Raw genomic sequence first — 24,480 nt, 5'->3', positions numbered from 1 at the left:
ATTAACTGATGACTGACAGGTGGGACACACCAACGACCTCCAATCAGGAACACCAAGGACACCTGTGATTAGGGCAGAAGGAGAAGAAAAACACAAAAACACATACAGGATACCTGTAGCCATAACACCAATGAGAACTTTTGTCTGCATTTAGATTATTGTCTAAATGTGCTCAAGAAGTTTAATGCATTCCCCATTATATCATAGATGCCTCCTTGCAAGTCCTCCTGTTTATTCCCATAGCTGCAGGCCCAATGTTGTGTTACTTAAAACACACATAGAGGACATCTCATGATGGATGGTGTGCGTTATCTCCCCATTAGTACAACAGCCCATTCTGAATGTGTCCGTGTTAGCTGTAACACGATAAAGACCCTTAAATCTATCAGCCACTGAGTAGGAGTTCAGTCACTGTCTGCATGGTTCTCTACAATCACTTTCAAATGAGCTGTTCAGCAGGATACCTGTACCCATAATAGGGTTATCAGCATATGAAAATGTGGATGTGCAACCATCCAATTTACTGCCACCAGGGATAGACACAAACTTGTGGTGTTACTGAATGATTGTTAGATGGTGTACGTGTGTGTGTGTACGTGTATGTGTACGTGTATGTGTGTGCTTGTTTATGTCTGAGAGAGAGAGAGACCTAGTTTGTGTGTTTGTTTTTGTTTGTATTTGTGTTTGTGTGTATTTGTGTCTCTTAGACATCTTGTACAAATCATCCCAGTAGTCGTACCAATGTTTTCCTGTGCACTTTGTTCTTCAGACTGATCTTGTCCCTGGCAGAACATAATTAGTCTGTTAAAGCGCCAGCGATGCAGGAAGGCCAACACACAGCCATGCCTCATTTCTACACTTCACAGGACATCACAGTGCACAGAGAGAGAGAGAGAGAGAGAGAGAGAGAGAGGGGGAGAGAAGGAAAAGCAAATTACTCTATCTCATCCTGGATGTCCATCAAACTCCTCTGACTTGTGAATCAAAGTCGTGCGAGTTAACGGCGCGCACTCACTCGCGCCGCACACACTCTCTCCCCACTCATCCAAGCATTATGTAAATGTATTACACTTTTTTTATGATAAGCTAGGTACATTATATGCAGACGTAATAGCCTCTGCCAGAACAGGAAAACATGGCATTCCAATCAGGGGAAAGCAGCTACTCACTGACAATGTGTAATGGAGATGGGAAAATCAAGATCCTTCTTTTATACACACCCGCACACAAATAGATGTGTCTGTGCCCGCACACACACACGCTCGCATGCACACACACACACACACACACACACACACACACACACACACACACACACACACACACACACACACACACACACACACACACACACACACACACGCACACACACACACACACACACACACACACACAACCCCCCTCACGATCACTCACACGTATGCATTTACATTCGATACACTCAGACATGCATACAGTATACACACATTAGGGTTGGATGGCTTGTGTATTTTTAATGGTTTCTGATACCCACCTTCATGACAATAGATCTAAGAGAGATCCCTCTTAGCAACGTAGAAGGCTCCTTATATCTTTGATAATGTAGTTATGGTAATGAAAGGGGATAATGTAAAATTCATGAAGTGTACCTAGCAGATGAAGATGGTTAATAATATGTTTGGCAGGCACACAAGTGAAGAAGGATAAATATGTTTCAGAAGTCGCGCATGAAGACATCGTTATGGCATGCCCTAATTATTTATAGACAGTTAAGTGCGTCTAAATGACTTTCATGTGTGTGAGGAGGAGGGATCTTACCTTTCTCTTTCAGCTGTTTGGCAGAAACGCTTTTAGGAACAAAAAAATTATCCCCTAACAACGATTAGACCTACTAATTTACCCATCAAAATAACCCAGATGGAATAATCAAAACAACAACAGAGTTGTTTTGATTGCTTATAGAGCTTTTCCAACAGTTGTCAAACAGCAGCCCAGCCATATTCGTCATCGCTGGTCTGCAAACCTGGTCCTCTCTGTCACATCAGAGAGACGCATCATCAGATGATGCACCATTGACAGTTATGTGTTTGAACTCTCTCTGTGATAGTGTGTGTGTGTGCGTACGGTACGTACTGGCGGGTGTGTGTGTTTCTCAACTCAGATCTCTAAGGAGTCTGTCTCAAACGGTATTTTCTCATCAGTCCATTGGAACTGGCGTAGTCACTCTGCAATCATACAGCTAACCAGGGCTGTCAGCCAATCAGGATGGTTTTGATTTTCCCTGCTATCCACGCTCACTTCAGATTAACCTGGACTAGAACGCACATATCACTGTCTATTGTGATGAGACGGGCTACTGGCTCCCACATCTGGCGAATGGTTTCTTTGATTTCCTCGTTAGTCACTGGGAAGGATAAAAGTGGTGACATCATCATCAGAACTGATGAGCAAGTCCTGTGCAATAGTTGTTTGTTCTTTATTTCAGGCTAGGGTTAGGGTTAATAAGGTTAGTGATTAGTGGTCAAAATATAATTTGTGGTTAGGACAAGGTGATTCAGTCCTCTCTAGCATGGGTAAATAATGACAACCTAATTACAGCGATGTATGACACAGTGTCTCAACCACTCTTAAATAGAGGTAATACATGTCCTGTGAGAACATAATACGATCATTGAACAAGACTCAGAACCTCTGTAACCTCGCCAGAGAAGTCTATGATGGATGGATGGTTGGGTGAAGATTTGACTACCTGTTTGTCTGCTCATGCAGTTCATCAAATGTATTCTCCAAAATTGATGCCCATCTTCCCCATCCATCCCAACCTTTAACTCTACTCTCACCCCACCTCTCTCCACCCTCGACCGACCATTCTCTTGCCCCCACCCACTCCACCTCACTTTCTCCCTCCACTCCACCTACCCATTGCCCCTCCACCCCACCTCACCCACCCCATCCCATCTTTGACCTGCGGAGGTCCATCTGTGGTCGCTTCCTACACCATTTTACCCCATCACTCCCAACCTGGGAAAGTGTTGACAGACGGACAGCTGCACTTCAAAGATCTCTTCTCTCTCTCTCCTTGTTTCTGTCTCTCTATTTATCTCTCTGTCTCTCTGTCTCACTCTTTCTCCCTCACTCTCTACCCTTCTATCCCAGCCATTGCCTGCTATGTGGAGGAAAATAGAAAATGAGAGAGGAGAGGGGGATGTAGCAGCCCTAACAAAAATAAAACATAAAAAAATAACTTCAGACACATTTATAAATACACACGTATGAACAAACCACATGTATATATATTTTTAGCTAGCGGTGGCTAAAGTTAGCTGAAGTTTGTAATGGATGTTTAAATCAAATCAATCAAACCAAATCAAATTTTATTGGTCACATACACATATTTAGCAGATGTTATTGCGGGTGTAGCGAAATGCTTGTGTTCCTAGCTCCAACTGTGCAGTAGTATCTAACAATTCACAACAATACACAAATCTAAAAGTAAAAGATTGGAATTAAGAAATGTATAAATATTAGGATGAGCAATGTCGTAGTGGCATTGACAAAAATACAGTAGAATAGAATACAGTATATACATATGAGATTAGTAAAGCAGTATGTAAACATTATTAAAGTGACTAGTGTTCCGCTATTGAAATGGCCAGTGATTCCATGTCTATGTATATAGGGCAGCAGCCTCTAAGGTGCAGGGTTGAGTAACCGGGTGGTAGCCGGTTAGTGATGGCTATTAAACAGTCTGATGGCCTTGAAATAGAAGCTGTTTTTCAGTCTCTCGGTCCCAGCTTGACGCACCTGTACTGACCTCACCTTCTGGATGATAGCGGGTGAACAGGCCGTGGCTCGGGTGGTTGATGTCCTTGATTATTTTTTTTGGCCTTCCTGTGACATCGGGTGCTGTAGGTGTCCTGGAGGGCAGGCAGTGTTTTTTATTTTTATTTTATTAATTTTTTAGTCATTTAGCAGACGCTCTTATCCAGAGCGACTTACAGGAGCAATTAGGGTTAAGTGCCTTGCTCAAGGGCATGTCAACAGATTTTTCACCTAGTCGCCTCGGGGATTAGAACCAGCGACCTTTCGGTTACTGGCACAACACTCTTAACCACTAAGCTACCTGCCGCCGGTGATGCGTTGGGCAGACCGCACCACCCTCTGGAGAGCCCTGTGGTTGCGGGCAGTGCAGTTGCCGTACCAGGCGGTGATACAGCCCGACAGGATGCTCTCAATTGTGCATCTGTAAAGGTTTCTGAGGGTCTTAGGGGCCAAGCCAAATTTCTTCAGCCTCCTGAGGTTGAAGAGGTGCAGTTGCACCTTCTTCACCACACTGTCTGTGTGGGTGGACCATTTCAGATTGTCAGTGATGTGTACGCCAAGGGACTTGAAGCTTTACACCTTCTCCACTGCGGTCCTGTCGATGTGCATAGGGGCGTGTTGCATCTGCTGTTTCCTGAAGTCCACGATCAGCACCTTCATTTACTTGACGTTGAGATAGAGATTATTTTACTGGCACCACTCCGCCAGGGCCCTCACCTCCTCCCTGTAGCTGTCTCATCATTGTTGGTAATCAGGCCTACTACTGTTGTGTCGTCTGCAAACTTAATAATAATATAATAATATGCCATTTAGCAGACGCTTTTATCCAAAGCGACTTACAGTCATGCATTTTTACGTATGGGTGGTCCCGGGGATCGAACCCTCTACCCTGGTGTTACAAGCGCCATGCTCTACCAATTGAGCTATAGAGGACCACAACTTGATGATTGAGTTGGAAGCGTGCGTTGCCACGCAGTCATGGGTGAACAAGGAGTACAGGAGGGGGCTGAGCACGCACCCTTGTGGGGTCCGTGTGATGAGGATCAGTGAAGTGGAGGCGTGGTTTCCTACCTTCACCACCTGGGGGTGGCCCGTCAGGAAGTCCAGGACCCAGTTGCACATGTGAAATTTAAGCTCAACATGTGAAAACAGCCATTTCACACATGAAAACATGATTTCCACATGTGAAACTCTAAACTGCAGATGTTATTTTTTTGAAAGGAAGAGGAGGCAGTTTGGATGATTGGTCTTGAAATACAAGCTGAAATGGGTTTCCCCGGGTTCCTTTAAAGTGACCCATGCCTGGCAGTATTATGTAAAATTACGCACCCTATGTTTGTGTTGTGTCAGATGTGGTGATTGGCAGAAACTGTGAGTAATTGTCTAAGTGCTCCGGCGTGTCAAAGCTGTCCGTCATTCATCCCTCTCTCTGTCCCCCTCTCTCCTTCTCTCTCCCTCTCTTTCTTTCTTCGGCTTCTCATAATATTTTCACTGAACTGCAGAGGACAAACTACTTTCAGTGATGGAGTTGTCACTTTTCTGTTTTAACTTGGGAAAATATTTTACCTTGGGAAGAACTGACATGTGTTCCTGGGATTTGGGGAAGAGGAAAATTAAATAGGCATTAATTTGTTCTTTCTTTTGTTCTTTGATACTTTTACAAATTCAAGACTATAACCTTAGTTTGACATTTTGACAACAAAATCAACTTTAAAATAATGGACACACACAGCTCATATGTCTTCAGAAAGTATTCACACCCCTTTACTTTTTCCACATTTTGTTGTGTTATTTAAAAATAAATAAAAAAAATAGAGATTTTTTGTCTCTGGCCTACACACAATACCCCATAATGTCAAAGTGGAATTAAGTTTTTTTCTGAAATGTTTACAAATTATAAAAAATAAAAGGTGAAATGTCTTAAGTCAATAAGTATTCAACGCCTTTGTTATGGCAAACCTATAGTTCAGGAGTAAAATGTTGCTTAACAAGTCACATGATAAGTTACATATACTCACTCTGTTTGTTATAGTGTTTAACATGATTTTTATATGACTACCTCATCTCTGTACCCCACACATACAATTTTCTGTAAGGTCCCTCAGTCGAGCAGTGAATTTCAAACACAGATTCAATCACAAAGACCAGGGAGATTTTCCAATGCCTCGCAAAGAAGGGCACATATTGGTAGATGGATTTTTAAAAAAGCAGACATTGAATATCCCTTTGAGGATGGTGAAGTTATTAACTACACTTTGGATGGTGTATCAATACACCCAGTTGTAGGCTCGGCCCTAATTTATGTGCTCTCTGTCACCTGAAGTTGCATGGCAAACATTTTCAAAAGCCATACATTCCGATAGGAAGCTGGAGGTAATTTAGATGTTGTCTACAAGAGGGCAACAGTGTAGGTGCACAGTTTCAGACTGATACCTTCAAGAATGAGGGAGCTACATAACATTTAGTATGAAGTCACCCAGGTGTCCCTCACGAGTTTGCCCAAATGTACCCAAGTGTCCTCCAAGTGGCCGAATTGGTAAATTGATACATTTTCAAGTACATAACTGTAGAGAACATGCAAAAATACTATGGTAATAAAAAATACAAGTTTACACACTCCCAGGAATGTCATACATGATGGATCATTAGCTTCCCTACATAAAAGGTACTAACAGGAGATGCGACAAGAATGCTGATCCAAATAAATAAATAATATTTACACACTATTTACAATTACAATATTTAGAACACCCTAAGTCCTCTACACAAGATTGTGCTGCTGATGCCAACATTGTGCTGCTGATGCCACGTCCCATAGCAGTCTCTTTCTGCTGTAAAGGGTAACAGAAAGAGTTGTGCAGGTGATGGGAGATTTCTTGTGAAGACACCTGGGTGACTTCATACTAAATGTAATGTAGCTCCCTCATTCATACACCTTATGGAACAGCAGAGACTGTGAAGCAACACAAACATAGGCACAGACACATTGATACAAACACACACACAATAACATACTCACTATACACATACATACACATGGATATTGTACTGTAGATACAGTGCCTTGCAAAAGTAGGCATCCCCCTTGGCGTTATTCCTATTTTGTTGCATTACAACCTGTAATTTAAATTGATTTTTATTTGGATTTCATTTAATGGACATATACAAAACAGTCCAAATTGGTGAAGTGAAATTAAAAAAATTACTTCTTTCAAAAAATTCTAAAAAATAAATAAAGGAAAAGTGGTACGTGCATATGTATTCACTCCCTTTGCTATGAAGCCCCTAAACAAGATCTGGTGCAACCAATTACCTTAAGAAGTCACATAATTAGTTAAATAAAGTCCACCTGTGTGCAATCTAAGTGTCACATGATCTGTCACATGATCTCAGTATATATACACCTGTTCTGAGAGGCCCCAGAGTCTACAACACCATTAAGCAAGGGGCACCACCAAGCAAGCGGCACCATGAAGACAAAGGAGCTCTCCAAACAGGTCAGGGACAAAGTTGTGGAGAAGTACAGATCAGGGTTGGGTTATAAAAAAATATCAGAAACTTTGAACATCCCACGGAGAACCATTAAATCCATTATAAAAAAATTGAAAGAATATGGCACCACAACAAACCTGCCAAGAGAGGGCCGCCCACCAAAACTCACGAACCAGGCAAGGAGGGCATTAATCAGAGAGTCAACAAAGAAACCAAAGATAACCCTGATGGAGCTGCAAAGCTCCACAGCGGAGATTGGAGTATCTGTCCATAGGACCACTTTAAGCCGTACACTCCACAGAGCTGGGCTTTACAGAAGAGTGGCCAGAAAAAAGCCATTGCTTAAAGAAAAAAATATGCAAACATGTTTGGTGTTCGCCAAAAGGCATGTGGGAGACTCCCCAAACATATGGAAGAAGGTACTCTGGTCAGATGAGACAAAAATTTAGCTTTTTGGCCATCAAGGAAAAAGCTATGTCTGGCGCAAACCCAACACCTCTCATCACTCCGAGAACACCATCCCCACAGTGAAGCATGGTGGTGGCAGCATCATGCTGTTGGGATGTTTTTCATCGGCAGGCACTGGGGAACTGGTCTGAATTGAAGGAATGATGGATGGCACTAAATATAGGGAAATTCTTGAGGGAAACCTGTTTTAGTCTTCCAGAGATTTGAGACTAGGATGGAGGTTCACCTTCCAGCAGGACAATGACTCTAAGCATACTGCTTAAGCAACACTTGAGTGGTTTAAGGGGAAACATTTAAATGTATTGGAATGGCCTAGTCAAAGCCCAGACCTCAATCCAGTTGAGAATCTGTGCTATGACTTAAAGATTGCTGTACACCAGCGGAACCCATCCAACTTGAAGGAGCTGGAGCAGTTTTGCCTTGAAGAATGGGCAAAAATCCCAGTGGCTGGATGTGCCAAGAGACTTGCTGCTGTAATTGCTGCAAAAGGTGGCTCTACAAAGTATTGACTTTGGGGGGGTGAATAGTTATTCACGCTCAAGTTTTCTTTTCTTTTTTTTGTCTTATTTCTTGTTTGTTCACAAAAAAAAAAAAAAATCATCTTCAAAGTGGTAGGCATGTTGTATAAATCAAATGATACAAACCCCCCAAAAATCTATTTTAATTCCAGGTTGTAAGGCAACAAAATAGGAAAAATGCCAAGGGGGTGAATACTTTCTCAAGCCACTGTATCTTACCTGGATATGGTCGTATCAGGTATATATATAGTACATAAATATATATATATACAGTATATACCCACAGAGGGAATGCCTCGTCTCCAATGAAGACATATGGGCACTCTGGCCTTGATTGCAGCAGCTGGCCTGCAATGACTTGGGAGCCGAAATTGCTTAGTGTGAAGACTCCCCCATCTCCCGACCATATGTGCCCACGTCGATCATGGTGAAGCTGTACCTTGCAATGCAGATTGCCGTCAGGACCAGAAAGAAAAAGCCCTTCTAGTAGTAATCGCTGCCCGAGTTTGCCGGATCTCGGATCCAAACATGTCTTCCGTCGACAGCTCCTGCAAAAAACTGATATTTCCAACGATCCCCAACATCTCTGTCGATTTCTGCCCATTGTTCCATGGAGGGATTAGCAACACATTCCTCCTTCAGGACATGCCAGATAGCCTGGCACACTTCCTTGACGGTGGCACAGACTGTCGAGATTCCGAGCTTATATCTCGCAGCGATACTTTGCTGTGCTGCCACTCGCCAAAAACCGAGGGGTCAGAGACAGGCTTTCTGCAGCACTTACGGGCAAGTGGTGAGTTCTCTCGTGCGAGATTTGAGGGGCAAGCCTCTGAAGCAAGTCGTCAAATCTGCCAACCGACACCCAAAAGTATTGAAAATGTATTTTCTCGTCAATGCTTCGCACAGGTTGGACAAGAGATTTGTATTCTCCATCATCCCCTCTTGTAGTGTTCTGTGGACTAACCATTTTCTCTGTCTTTTTTTTTCTCCTCCTCCAGAGTAGTAAGAGCAGTTTAAGCTCTTTCTGTTCAAGCTCTAGCAAAAGGCGTTTGCTTCTGTGGCTACAAAGTAGTGTTGTAAAGCATAGAACACCAGACTAGCCTGACATTTAGCTAAACTTTGTAAACAGATATATAACACCGGATCCGGAAGTTCAAACATCGTCACTTGCTAAAGTCAAAGAGTGCCTCGGCCCCTCTCGCTTGGTAAACTAATTTGGCTCCCCAAGCCCCCTAGTGGATATACACTAAACAAGGCAGACTTCCTCTCTGGGTGGAACGCAACAAAAAGAGTCTGCTGCCCAAAACAAAAACAACTCCACCCACGTGCACACACGAACGTAGATCAACAGAGTGGAGCTTGTAGCTGACTTTACCCAGAAAGACTCACATCTGTTATCGCTGCCATAGGTGCTTCTGCAAAGTATTTACTCAGGGATGTGAATAATTATGTAAATACAACACTTCAGTATTTCATCTTCAATAAATTCAAAAACATGTTTTCACTTTGTCATTATGGGGTATTTTTTTATTTTTATTTATCTTTATTTAACTAGGCAAGTCAGTTAAGAACAAATTCTTATTTACAATGACGGCCAAACCCGGACAATGCTGGGCCAATTGTGCGCCGCCCTATGTGACTCCCAATCACGGCCGGTTATGATACAGCCTGGAATAGAACCAGGGGGTCTGTAGTGACGCCTCAAGCACTGAGATGCAGTGCCTTAGACCGCTGCGCCACTCGGGAGCCCATTGTGTGTAGATGGGTGAGAAAAAATATGTATTGAATCCATTTTGTATTCAGGCTGTAACACAACAAAATGTGAAATAAGTCAAGGGGTATAAATACTTTCTGAAGGCACTGTATATCTATTGTACTCTCCAAAAGCAGGAACAGAGCTTCAACTGAATGACTGAATTGCAGATAAAGTCACCAACACCAACCGTGAAGTCACTGTGTCGTGTGCCAATGGCTATTGATTCTCCTCTTCTTCATCTGCACTTAGGGAAATTAGTAGACAGATATTGCTTACCTACAGGTAACTGCCAAAAAAAGGAAACACTTGAGTAAATGAGGGATACAAAGTATATTGAAAGCAGGTGCTTCCACACAGGTGTGGTTCCTGAGTTAATTAATTAACATCTCATCATGCTTAGGTTCATGTATAAAATGCATATTTTGAGTTTTGTAGATATGCACCATATCCTGACAAATTCTGAATCCAGATATTACTTTTACATACAGTATATGATATTGGGATTACTCCGAATATCACACATGGACATTTCCCGTGGCCGGATAGCGACTCATTCAATATTGTCACGATCGTCTGAAGGAGGAGACCAATGCGCAGCGTTGCGAGTGAACATGATGACTTTAATAACTTAAAGCAACCACGAAGAAAACAACAAATGACGATCCGTGAAGTTCTATACTGAATACTACTAACAGCAATAAAGAAACAATAACCCACAACACAAAGTGAACTCACACAGTATAAATATGGCTCCCAATCAGAGATAACGAGCCGACAGCTGACACTGCGTTACCTCCGATTGGGAGTCATACGACTAATCAAGAACAATTAACCAAACATAGAAAATGCACAACCCGAAATCCCCAACATAGAAATACACCCAAACAATGAAACTAAACAACCCTGGCTCAAATATCAAGGTCCGTGGAGCCAGAGTGTCACATTACCCCCCTAAAGGTGCGACCTCCGGGCGCACCAGCATACAGTCTCGGGGAGGGTCTGGGTGGGCGTCTGTCCTCGGTGGCGGTTCTGGCTCCGGCCAGACCACCACCCCACCATCGTCACTACCCGCTTACGTAGGTTCCTCCAAATGACCCCCACTGGTTTAAGGGGCAGCACCGGCCTACGGGGCAGTACCGGACTAAAGGGCAGTACAGGACTAAGGGGCAGTACCGGGCTAAGGGGCAGCACCGGACTCAGGGGCAGTACCTGACTAGATGGCGGATCCTGGCGGGCTGACGGATCTGGCTGCTCATGGCTGGCTGACGGATCTGGCTGCTCATGGCTGGCTGACGGATCTGGCTGCTCATGGCTGGCTGACGGATCTGGCTGCTCATGGCTGGCTGACGGATCTGGCTGCTCATGGCTGGCTGACGGATCTGGCTGCTCATGGCTGGCTGACGGATCTGGCTGCTCATGGCTGGCTGACGGATCTGGCTGCTCATGGCTGGCGGAAGGCTCTGGCTGATCCGGTCTGACGGAAGGCTCTGGCTGCTCCTGTCTGGCGGAAGGCTCTGGCTGATCCTGTCTGGCGGAAGGCTCTGGCTGATCCTGTCTGGCGGAAGGCTCTGGCTGATCCTGTCTGGCGGAGAGCTCTAGCGGCTCCGGTCTGACGGAAGGCTCTGGCTGATCCGGTCTGACGGAAGGCTCTGGCTGCTCCTGTCTGGCGGAAGGCTCTGGCTGCTCCTGTCTGGCGGAAGGCTCTGGCTGATCCTGTCTGGCGGAAGGCTCTGGCTGATCCGGTCTGACGGAAGGCTCTGGCTGCTCCTGTCTGGCGGAAGGCTCTGGCTGATCCTGTCTGGCGGAAGGCTCTGACTGATCCTGTCTGGCGGAAGGCTCTGGCTGATCCTGTCTGGCGGAGAGCTCTAGCGGCTCCGGTCTGGCGGACGGCTCTGAAGGCTCATGGCAGACGGGCGGCTTTGCAGGCTCAGTACAGACGGGCAGTTCAGACGGCGTTGGGCAGACGGACAGTTCAGACGGCGTTGGGCAGACGGGCAGTTCAGACGGCGTTGGGCAGACGGGCAGTTCAGACGGCGTTGGGCAGACGGGCAGTTCAGACGGCGTTGGGCAGACGGCCAGTTCAGACGGGCGTTGGGCAGACGGCCAGTTCAGACGGCGTTGGGCAGACGGGCAGTTCAGGACGGCGTTGGGCAGACGGCCAGTTCAGGCCGGCTGGCGACGCACATCGTGGACCTGGTGCGTGGAGTAGGAACAGGCCGGACCGTACCGGGAACACCCACCACTGGCCTTAACTGGGGATCAAGAACGGACCGGACCAGACTGGGAACACACTTCAGTCTCTCATGCCGTGCCACAACAACTTCCCTCCCTCTACTGCGCCAATGGCTCCCCGTAATCCGATAGCCTTCTCTCCTTTTCTCCCTGTGGCAGCCTCCTGCTGCCCAGGCGCCCAAGCCATGTGCCCCCCCAAAAATGTTTTGGGGAGTAACCACGGGCTTCCAGCCTCGACTCCGCGCTTCCTCTTCATACCACCTCCTCTCGGCTGCAGCTGCCTCCAGCTCTTCACGAGGGCGGTGATATTCCTCCTCAGACCACCTCCTCTCGGCTGCAGCTGCCTCCAGCTCTTCACGAGGGCGATGATGTTCCTCCGGTTGTGCCCAAGGACCCTTTCCAGCCCGAATCTCCTCCCATGTCCAAAAGTCCTTAGGAGGCATCCATAACTCCTGTGTCCAGACCCCTTGCTCCTGGACGCGCTGCTTGGTCCTCTTTTGGTGGGTTATTCTGTCACGATCGTCTGAAGGAGGAGACCAATGCGCAGCGTTGCGAGTGAACATGATGACTTTAATAACTTAAAGCAACCACGAAGAAAACAACAAATGACGATCCGTGAAGTTCTATACTGAATACTACTAACAGCAATAAAGAAACAATAACCCACAACACAAAGTGAACTCACACAGTATAAATATGGCTCCCAATCAGAGATAACGAGCCGACAGCTGACACTCGTTACCTCCGATTGGGAGTCATACGACTAATCAAGAACAATTAACCAAACATAGAAAATGCACAACCCGAAATCCCCAACATAGAAATACACCCAAACAATGAAACTAAACAACCCTGGCTCAAATATCAAGGTCCGTGGAGCCAGAGTGTCACAAATATACTGACTGTATACATCGCATACATGTGTTTTCTCAGCACATTCAAGATTTGAAGAAACTTTTATTTTCTGTTAAATAAATAAAATACAATTTTAGCAAATATCGGCCTACGTTAGTTCTGTAGTTGTCATGGCGCCCTAGTAGCAGCCTAAGCAGAGAGCTCCTGTATACATGTACATATTTGATTATTTTCTAAGTGTTTTTAATTGTGCTTTTTTTTATCAACTGTTTTGTTTTTGATAACATTGAGTTTTATTGCATATTTCTGGTGGTTTTGACCCACAGATTTGCAGATGGACTGGCAGGTCAGCTTTCTGGAGTTATTCTACAAATATGTAAGCGGATGCACGAACATCAGGTGCATGTCTTGAACATATCTCACCCCAGATATCCCCAGCAGTCTTGGTAGCCATTTGACTAGATGTTCAGCAGTCTTATGGCTTGGGGATGGAAGCTGTTTAGAAACCTCTTGGACCTAGACTTGGTGCTCCGGTACCGCTAACCGTGCGGTAGCAGAGAGAACAGTCTATGACTAGGGTGGCTGGAGTCATTGACAATTTTGAGGGCCTTCCTCTGACACCGCCTTGTATAGAGGTCCTGGATGGCAGGAAGCTTGGCCCCAGTGATGTACTGGGCCGTACGCACTACCCTCTGTAGTGCCTTGTGGTCGGAGGCCGAGCAGTTGCAATACCAGGCGGTGATGCAACCAGTCAGGATGCTCTTGATGGTGCAGCTGTATAACTTTTTGAGGATCTGAGGACCCATGCCAAATCTTTCAGTCTCCTTAGGGGGAATAGGTTTTGTCGTGCCCTTTTCACGACTGTCTTGGTGTGCTTGGACCATGATAGTTTGTTGGTGATGTGGACACCAAGGAACTTGAAGCTCTCAACCTGCTCCACTACAGCCCCGTCGATGAGAATGGGGGCATGCTCAGTCCTCTTCTTTTTCCTGAAGTCCACAATCATCTCCTTTGTCTTGATCACGTTGAGGGAGAGGTTGTTGCCCTGACAACACATGGCCAGGTCTTTGACCTCCTCCCTATAGGCTGTCTCGTCATAGTCGGTGATCAGGCCTATCACTGTTGTGTCATCAGCAAACTTAATGATGGTGTTGGAGTCGTGCCTGGCCATGCAGTCATGAGTGAACAGGGAGTACAGGAGGGGACTGAGCATGCACCCCTGACGGGCCCCCGTGTTTAACTGGCTGCCCGGCCAAACTGAGCAATCGGGGAGAAGGGCCTTGGTCAGGTAGGTGACCAAAAACCCGATGGCCACTCTGACAGAGCTCCAGAGTTCCTCTGTGAAGCTCAGAGAACCTTCCAGAAGGACAACCATCTCTGCAGCACTCCACCAATCAGGCCTTTATGGTAGAGTGGCCAGACGGAAGCCACTCCTCAGTAAAAGGCACATGACAGCCCACTTTGTTTGCCAAAAGGCACCTAAAGGGCTCTCAGACAATGAGAAACAAGATTCTCTGGTCTCATTAAACCAAGATTGAACTCTTTTACTGAGATTATTAATGGCGCCGGAGAAGATGGCTGCCGTTTTACAGCCCCCTAACCAATTGTACTATTATGTGTGTTTTTCCACGTTATTTGTAATTTGTTTTGTACATAATGTTTCTGCCATCGTCTCTTATAACCAAAAAGAGCTTCTGTATATCAGGACAGCGATTACTCACCTCGTATTGGACAAATATTTTTTCTTCAACGAGGAGGCCGCGAAGGATATCCTACAGACACCCGACAAGGCCCAAATCCCCATCATTCGCATGAGGAAGAGACGGAGATATCGTGGACGTAGGTCGGGGTGCCTTGTAAGGATCCGACGGCGAGCGATTAAACTGCCTCTCCCATCAATCCTATTAGCCAATCTTCAATCATTTGAGAATAAATTGGATGACCTAAGATGATGGTTATCCTACCAACGGGACATTAAAAACTGTAATATCTTATGTTTCACTGAGTCGTGGCTGAACGACGACATGGACAACATACAGCTAGCGGGCTATACGCTACATCGGCAGGATAGAATGGCTGACTCCGGTAAGACAAGGGGTGGCGGTCTGTGTATATTTGTAAACAACAGCTGGTGCACAAAATCAAATACTAAGAAAGTCTCGAGGTTTTGCTCGCCTGAGGTAGAGTATCTATATTTTTCATAGCTGTCTATTTACCACCACAAACCAATGCTGCCATAAGATTGCACTGAATGAGCTTTATAAGGCCATAAATCAACAGGAAAACGCTAATCCAGAGGCAGCGCTCCTAGTTGCCGGGGACTTTAATGCAGGGAAACTTAAATCCGTTCTACCTAATTTCTACCAGCATGTTAAATGTGCAACCAGGAAAAAAATAACTCTAGACCACCTTTACTCCACACACAGAGACGCATACAAAGCTCTCCCTCGTGCTCCATTTGGCAAATCTGACCATAACTCTATCCTCCTGATTCCTGCTTATAACCAAAAACTAAAGCAGGAAGCACCAGTGACTCGGATAATAAAAAAGTGGTCAGATGACGCAGATGCTAAACTACAGGACTGTTTTGCTAGCACAGACTGGAACATGTTCCGGGATTTTTCAGATAGCATTGAGGAGTACACCACATCAGTCACTGGCTTCATCAATAAGTGCATCGATGATGTCGTCCCCACAGTGACCGTATGTATATACCCCAACCAGAAGCCATGGATTACAGGAAACATCCGCACTGAGCTAAAGGGTAGAGCTGCCGCTTTCAAGGAGCGGGACTCTAACCCGGACGCTTATAAGAAATCCCGCTATGCCCTCCGACAAACCATCAAACAGGCAAAGAGTCAATACAGGACTAAGATTGAATTGTACTACACCAGCTCTGACGCTCGTCAAACAGAAGCCAAGCATCGATGATCATGTCACCAGAATAAGGCCCTCAATATTTATTGGAAAGGAGCATCAAGCTCATCATCTTGCAATTTCACCACCCTGTGAAGTTAATGAAAACGTATTTAATCTGGAGCCTAATAAACTGCATGCTTTCCCAACGAGTCATAGTGGGAGGACCACACAACATGTCATCGCAATATTTGCGCATTAAAAGTGTTTCCACCGACATTTCTCGTATAATTCATTTTACAGACACCTTGTATAGTATCGTGACGTGACTTACTTTAATGTATGACTGTTATTTATCGAATCACCTAACTATGTTTAATTGTCACTCAATTAAATTAATCATGTAACAAATAACTCATTAGGAATTTGGGGCACCACGGAAGAAGATGTTTAATGAGTTACCATCTCCCGTATTAAACTCTTAGAAGATATATATGTTATATCGATAACAGTCACTTATTACTTAATTACCTCTTATCAGTCTCATTCTGAACGTCGCATAATCCTTGAACCTGCAAGAACCCTAACCTTATTGATGAATCAGCAATACACAAATTGGCTTAATAATTGTTTTACTAACAAACTAAATAATAACACAATACAAACACACACACACATAGGTTATTGATTACTAACGTAATACAATGAAAACAGGTCCCTAGTGGACTGGAATAACAATAGCATGAATGCTTAGGTAGAAGGAGGGTCAGAGTGGAATGGAGAGACAGAGATTCATACTATCGTGGTTACTTTGGAAACTACACTCACGGAAATACAAATGCTTAAAACCCCACTAAACGCTCATTAGGATTAGAAATTCAACATGTATTTACGTGTAGCTGTCCTCGATTGTTGAATTGAAAATGTAGGACTCTGGTTTGCCCACCTTGGCCCATGGTAGAGTTTCTGGTCATAGTGGTGGTTTGAATGGATACTTCAGCGTGCCCTGTAGTTCGTAGAGTTGATTTGTTAGAATAGATACTTCAGATGTACCAGCGGTTGTCGGAGAGGGATTGTCCTTCCCAACTCGTATCTTTAGTGAAAGTTCTCTAGATGACTATACATGCCAGATGCAGACTGAGATGATAAGGTCTAGTGCGTTATCTTCTTCTTCACCTCGTATAGAGGTTGAGAGTTTCAGAGTTTCTCCATTTCAAACATGTGGACTAACGTCTCACGTCTTTCTGGTCAAACCATTTTGTAACGTGTAGCTTCAGCTTCATGCTTCCTGGTCTGGTAGATATTCAACCATTTGCAACATCCGGCTTATGCCGTGATCTGCTTGGTCTTCCTTTGGTAATGGAGTGGTAGTTTTAAACCATTGTGTAACGTTTAGCTCACGCTTCACGTCTGCTGGTCTGTAGAGTTTCAACCATTTTAAGCCGTGGGGCTTCCTGGTCTGAGGTGAATTTCGTCACGAGGGGTTTTATACTTGAGTAGAAAAGGGGGCTTTCATCATGTTTGTGCTCATCTGGGCGTGGCCACTGACTGAGAACAAATCAATATGGAAACAATAATCTCATCTAGAATGCTAAAATCACATTGTTATCTTCACAAAAGTATTATTATACTAAGTAATTTGTTTTATACAACAATTAGATGCAAACCTCATAACTGGGAAGTGTACACCCCAGAGACAAAGTTATATTGTTCCACCATCTATAATGACATCACAACATAGTAACGAATTTGACATGAAATGATTGTTCTTTAAGTCCCCACTGACCATTTCTCACATTCTTTTAAGTAGGAATATTGTTTCATCATCCACTTTTGGATGTTGGGGTCTTGGCGGGAAGACTTCCTTTGTCTCACAGGGAAATTCCCTCTCCCAATACTGCATGGCACGGAAAAGAACGTTTCTGCAAGGAATTTACGACCGGTCATGAAACTGGCCCCCAGGATAGTGGGTGTTCAAACCTTTGCCTAGCTGGCATCTTTGATCCTCAGCCCATGAGGGCAAGTCATGACAATAGCGTATTTTGTTTTGTCAACAAATGTTCTGTTTCCATCAGGCTTGTCATGACATGTACTTTACTTGCATAAAAAGGTTGGATGGAAACCTGTGGTGTGTTCAGTTCACTTGAACGTTTGCTACTTTGTGGAACGATTTGTACTGAACGACACGTTTCGCCAAAACGTTCTTCCACATTCTTGAACAGACTTTGAGGTACATTTGCTCCCGTTTGGTGGGTGTGGCAAGGTGTGTCTTGAAGCGATGAGTGACGTATATAAAGGGCAGTGGCCCTTCTGACAGCATTCCCCAACCCACAAACCAACTCCTCCCCGTTTTTCAACTGGTCGTTCAGTACAGCACCGTTTCTGTTCAATTGAACGTTCCAGAAAATAAAAATGTACTGAACGCAGCCCTGGTAAGAAAGAAAGAAAGAAAGAATGGGAGTCTAAATGTCACTATTTGTCTTGGGCAAGTTAGCTTTATTTAATAAAGTTTCTTTGGATTATGATGGATACTTCAAATTGTCTTTTGTCCCTACAATCACAGCAGATGGAGGCAGAACTCACACATTTCTCACGCAATGTATTATTAATAAGTACATCAGTGTGAGAGAGGTATCCTGGGGACCCAAACACTCGCCTGGCTGATCATTCATCATACATAAACAAATATCACAATACACAGGATACAGGCTCTCCAATAATGGATAATTGATGAGCGAGTTTGTGGGTGCAGTTGATTGTTGTTGATGGTTGGTTATCACCGCAACATTATTTTACACTTTACCACTAATGATAAACTTTTTGTTGAGGGAATCACTTTTGTAAGGTACAGAACGCAATTAAGGAATGAATCATCAGGGTAGTGAGTAAGCATTAAATGCCTCCACTCAATGCTCATCTATTCTTGCTACATTTACTACAAAGACAAGCATAGGCATTAATGATGACACATTCTTCAACAGTATTTTACATTTCCAAGACCTGCATAGTTCCTGACAACCCCAATAATTTCCCCCGTTAACAGGATAAAGAATACAATTGTAAAACAATGCGCTCACTCCAAATACCACAAATGTTTGTGGTATTTTTAACTGCTAGGGGCTGATTTGGTTACCTCAAAGCATCCTTATGCATGGTTCCATTTAGGATAGGGAAGCACCTATAGACAGACAGATGGGACTCATTGGTTTACTGTTATATGAGGCAGCCACAAACCCCTGCCCACAACCTGTGCTCCTGTTACTAACAACCAATACCAGCGTTGACACATGTAGCTCAGTTGGTAGAGCATGGCGCTTGCAACACCAGGGTTGTGGGTTCATTTCCCACGGGGGGCCAGTATGAAAAAAGTATGAAAATGTATGCACTCACTAATTGTAAGTCGCTCTGGATAAGAGCGTCTGCTAAATGACTAAAATGTCAAATGTAAAATGTAGATATAGGACCTGCATCTAGGGTCAGGAATCCAATCAATTCAGTTAGCTCCTCGATGGGCCGTACCATGTTAGGTGGTTGGGGTGAACCATCTGGCTTGTGTTTCAAGGAGCTACCATGTGACCATGTAGCCCGTGTCCCATGTAGATCGGTGGTGCTAATGTCATTCTTATTGCATAAACACTAATAAACTGCAGCAAAACACTGTAAATCCTGTATCTGAAAGCTATAACTCAATTTGCATTAGAACGCGTCCCACTCTCTATATATGAGTCCAGTGAGACATCTGTCTCAGTTCATAAGTTCGGGTTGAGGATGGTGAAGTCATTGTATGGCCTTTCAGGTGTTACAGTAAAACTTTATTTGGTAGCACTTTATAATAACTCCACGTAATAAAGCATTTCTTAATCATTACTCCAATCATAAGATGTTTAATATAGCTCCTTATAAACCATTTAATACAACTTTTTTTGTGAGGCTTCATTTAAAGTGTGGGCTATTTATATTTTATAAATACTTTATAAATGTTTTGAGTGACCAGTGTTATTTCTCACAAAAATGTACATGGCAGACATTCCAACAGTACCTGATGCTCCTTAAAGGGGAATTTCACTCTGGGGGAATCTGGGCTTGTTTTCATCATGTCCGAGACATTTCTAGGTCAGTGAAATGTTTCACACATAATTGCCCATGAGGAATACATGTCTGGGTTTCGCACGCTGAACGATACACCTTATGACGCTTCCGGTGTTTTGATAATGGAGGGGAGATCTGAAAATAAATGTAGTCCTGCTTTGTGGCATTTCACAAAGGCTCTATGTCATACTGATTGCACTATACGTTTTTGTGCATGTAGATATGGTTGTCCTTGTTGGATAGAGCCATTTGATGTCTTTTAGGGATGTTGCTGTCGGCGGATGCATTGCTAAATATAGAAGCTGACAAATTTTTTCCAGTCTCTGAAAGACTACAACTGGTGTCGGGTGGTGCTTCGTGTTCTGGCCCCATCCCTCCCCCAAGGTGGACACTAACAACACAATCCTTTGGGCAGATGACAAATACGGAGGCTAGCTAAGTTATTTTCCCTGCATATTTATCTACTGAAACCCAAATTGCTATGTTAAAATGGGGAAAAATCAAAATATTTTTTGGTTTGCTAACTTAAGCAGCTAGCTAACGTTACCTAACTAGCTAGCCAGGTTAGCTAAACAACTACAGGTAGCCATTTCTATGAGTAAAGATAGAAGAGCTTTTTTTTGCCCACAGGACTGCTGCTGACTGGATGTTTTTTGTTTGTCGCACAATTCTCTGTAAACCCTAGACACTGTCGTGCGAGAAAAGCCGAGGAAGGCAGCCGTTTCTGAGATACTGGATCCGGCACTCCTGGCACTGACGATCAAACCACGCTCAGTTGCTTAGGTCACTCGTTTTGCACATTATAACGTTCAATCGAACAGTAACTGAATGCCTCGATGCCTGTCTGCCTGCTTTATATAGCAAGCCATGGACACGTGACTCACTGTCTGTAGGAGCGATCAATTTTCGGGAACGGAGTGATGTACCTAATAAATTGGCCTGTGAGTGTATATAAAACACAGGAAAATCTCGTTTTTGATTGCACTGACACTTTAAGGAGCATCAGGTACTAATGTAATGTCTACCAATGGCATGTCCATCTTTTTGTGAGAAATTAAACTGGTCACTCAAAACATAAAGTATTTATAAAGTATAAATAGCCCACACTTTAGATGGGGCTACGCAAAAATACTTAACTAATGATTAGTAAATGGTTTGTAAAGACCAATATTAAACATCTTATGAATGATCTTATGAATCATTATTAAATACTAGGTTACTAACATTTACAAATGTAGGCGTAATGATTAATAAATGTAGAATAAACAATTTACAAATCCATTATAAATGGTTTATTATGTGGCGTTATTATAAAGTGCTACCATTTATTCTAGTATTCCCCTAATGGTACATAGATGCCGAACACATTACCCAATGCTATACCTGCATGCACTGTAAAACACACTAAGTTCTGTTAACTCAAATGATGAGGAAACTGATTGCCTTGACTCATTTGAGTAAAGCAACACATTTTTTGTAAGTTACCGGTACTCAACCATTTTAAGTCAGTATTTTTCTCAACTGAGTTATGTAACCTCTACTAAATCAATAGAAGTTTACTGAACTTGCTGTACCTTAATAACTGAACGTCATACCTACCTAAGTATTCTAATGTCTACTCACTTCTTTTTCTTTTAATTTGAATTTCACCACAATACAATTGAGTTTTTACTCAAATGTCAAATACTACAACTCCAATAGTTTCAGGAAACCGGTTGCCTTAAATTATTTTAGTTGTAGGTACTCAAACAGATATTTACATTTTAGTCATTTAGCAGACGCTCTTATCCAGAGCGACTTACAGTTCGTGAGTGCATACATTTTCATACTGGCCCCCCGTGGGAAACGAACCCACAACCCTGGCGTTGCGAGCGCCATGCTCTACCAACTGAGCTACAGGTGACATATATACTTGTTAACTTCATTTTATTTAGTCTCAGTAACTAATTTTTTCACAATTTAGTGGAGTTATGCTTACTTCAAAGAAAAGAAAAAACTGTTACTGAAATAGTCAAGTAAACGATAGACTTGACTTATTTGAGTTATTGTTACTCAAATAGACCAAGTACCATTAATTTATTTATTTTAAATTGAAGTATAAAACAAATCAATTTTGTACTGCTAACTTGATAAGCTTAACTCAGTAAATTTAACCAAGTCAAACACAAAAAGGCTAAGTATATTTAACTTAATTTTACATCAATTAGCTTAACTCATTACCTTTTAAGCAGGTGCTAGTTAAATATGCTAAGTACTTCTAACGTATTCTTCTTAATTAAAGCACAAAACAAATAGGTTGAGTTCTATTAACTTAACTGGCATAACTCATCACATTTAAGCTGACAAAACAGAAATAGATAGTACAGCTAACAAATGTTCTCAATTAAGTAATGGTACTTAAAAAGTTTCATGGATGAAGAAGAATTTTGTAAGTATGACTTAATGTAATACTGTACATTTAGTATGTCTACTGCTTGTATTTAAGTTCCCACTACCCAGTTCAGTTATGTTTTACTGTGTATTGAGACACAACAAGAAAACATAGACGTTCAACTGAATTTTCCATCGAAAGTGACATGACAGACAGACTGCCAGGCCAAAGTAGTGGGAGGAGCTGATTTGAGGTGACAGGTGGTAGTGTCACTAAAGTGAGAATCTCAATTGCTGAATAATTAATTTGGGGTCAAATTCAAGGATATAACATTTGAGGCCTTTGCGGTTTCTTATGCCTAGAGACATTTAGCTGAGGAGCTTTAGTAGTCCAGGGCCTTAGCGAAAAAAACGTGACGTGGTGGATACACACATGAAATTTGGCACAAACATTCTTCAGGTGATATGAAAACATTCCAGTAGCGGTGCCCATTTTAAACTTAACCAGGAATTGAGCGACAATTCTGAATGGCCATCATAATAGCCGGTATTTGACCATAAAAACTGTTATGCAACAGATAAAAGCATGACATTTGGTACAAACATTCCTCAGATTGTATGAAAGCATATGGGTGCTCATTGAAGCCTTAACCAGGAATGGAATTCAAAATGGCCACCAATGTAGTTGGTAATCCATAGTCATGTTTAAAATAGCTTATTAAGTGAAATGTTCATAAAATAAGTAATTATACATTAAATGTATTCCTTAAGTTATGATTAGTGGAGAAAATAAATACATTTTGAAGGGCCCTGGCTCACATGTGCCAGCACAATGGTATAATGCAGTGCATGATAATCCAGCTTCCTGGCATCGACACTTCCATGAACAGAGGGGCTCACTTTTTCAGCCACGCCTCAGGAGTTCTCTGCAAGCTTTGGCAGCTTCTGGTAAGAGTGTCAACAAAGGTGTTCACTGTCCAGCAATCAACTGTTTTAGCCCATCCAAATCTTTCTGGTGAAGGTACCGATTAGATGGTTTTCAGATTTGTTCACCAAATGTTTATTTGGTACACTGCTCTGGATGAATGTTGCAGCAGTGCAGACTGTGTTGGGGGGATGTTCTTCATTAAGAATTACTTATTGGAGAAGAGATCCTTCCTCAGGTCACTAGCATAATCTAGGTTGGTATCTCTCAAGCAATGTGAAAGTGGATGATTCCAGGTCAAGGCGTTGAAATGGTTAAATTGCCATGGAAACAAAGGCATCAGTCACCTCTGGAAATGACTTCCATGCACTCCAAGCTGTCTTTTTTCCCTTTCCATGAAACTGTGAGGTTGTATCACAACCTGCGAATGCGTGGAAGCCTCACAAAGGCAAACTCTTGTGCATTTCAAGCAAGCTACTCACAGATGTTCTTGATACAAATCTCCTGGTAGTTTTTACCCATACGAAAAGCAACCCACAGCTTTATGGTTGGATAATCCTTGGTAAAATGGAAGAACATGCCAGCAAGGAGGACAATGATGCCTGTATCCACTGTTCAAATGATAATGGTCTGTGCACCCTTTTGAAGGGCATCTTTAAAATGAAAGCATACTCTTGTGTCTGCCTCTTTGTGGTCAAATTCCGACATTGATGTCAGATTTTTTGGTTGGCAGGTTAAGCATTCCTTTATTTGAAATGGCTGGAGGACGTGGGTTATTCTCACGAGAGAAAAACTCATCCAGGTTTCCATCATGGAACTTGCTCACAATGTAAAGTGTACAATCACTTTTTAATGCTGATATTTGCTTTTGCTCTTTTGCGACTGGCTTTGCCTTTTCAAACAATGGTAGATTTTTCCTGTTAATGTGCACATGGATGAATGTGTTCCTATCATCAATGACTTCCTTGAGATATTTCTGATATTGAGAAGTGCCTAATGCGGACAGTGCTATTAACATATTTAACATCTTTGCTTGCACGAATGTGAGTATCCAAAACCAGAAGCACTGGACATTTATATAGGAATGGACTCCCCATACTTGAGATTGTGTTGCACAA

General features: G+C 43.1%; 1 non-coding gene across 1 annotated transcript; it reads right to left on the bottom strand.

Annotated features, from left to right (window-relative positions):
- Positions 1-21,897: 21,897 nt before the first annotated feature.
- On the bottom strand, positions 21,898-21,971 carry trnaa-cgc. The gene has a single exon. It is a non-coding gene; the product is annotated as a tRNA-Ala (tRNA).
- Between the last annotated feature and the right edge of the window lie 2,509 nt (positions 21,972-24,480).

Source organism: Coregonus clupeaformis, chromosome 23, assembly GCF_020615455.1.
Source record: "Coregonus clupeaformis isolate EN_2021a chromosome 23, ASM2061545v1, whole genome shotgun sequence".
In the NCBI taxonomy this organism is placed as follows: Eukaryota; Metazoa; Chordata; class Actinopteri; order Salmoniformes; family Salmonidae; genus Coregonus; species Coregonus clupeaformis.
The sequence above is the reverse complement of the archived record's forward strand: the minus strand, read 5'-3'. Positions and strand labels throughout refer to the sequence as shown.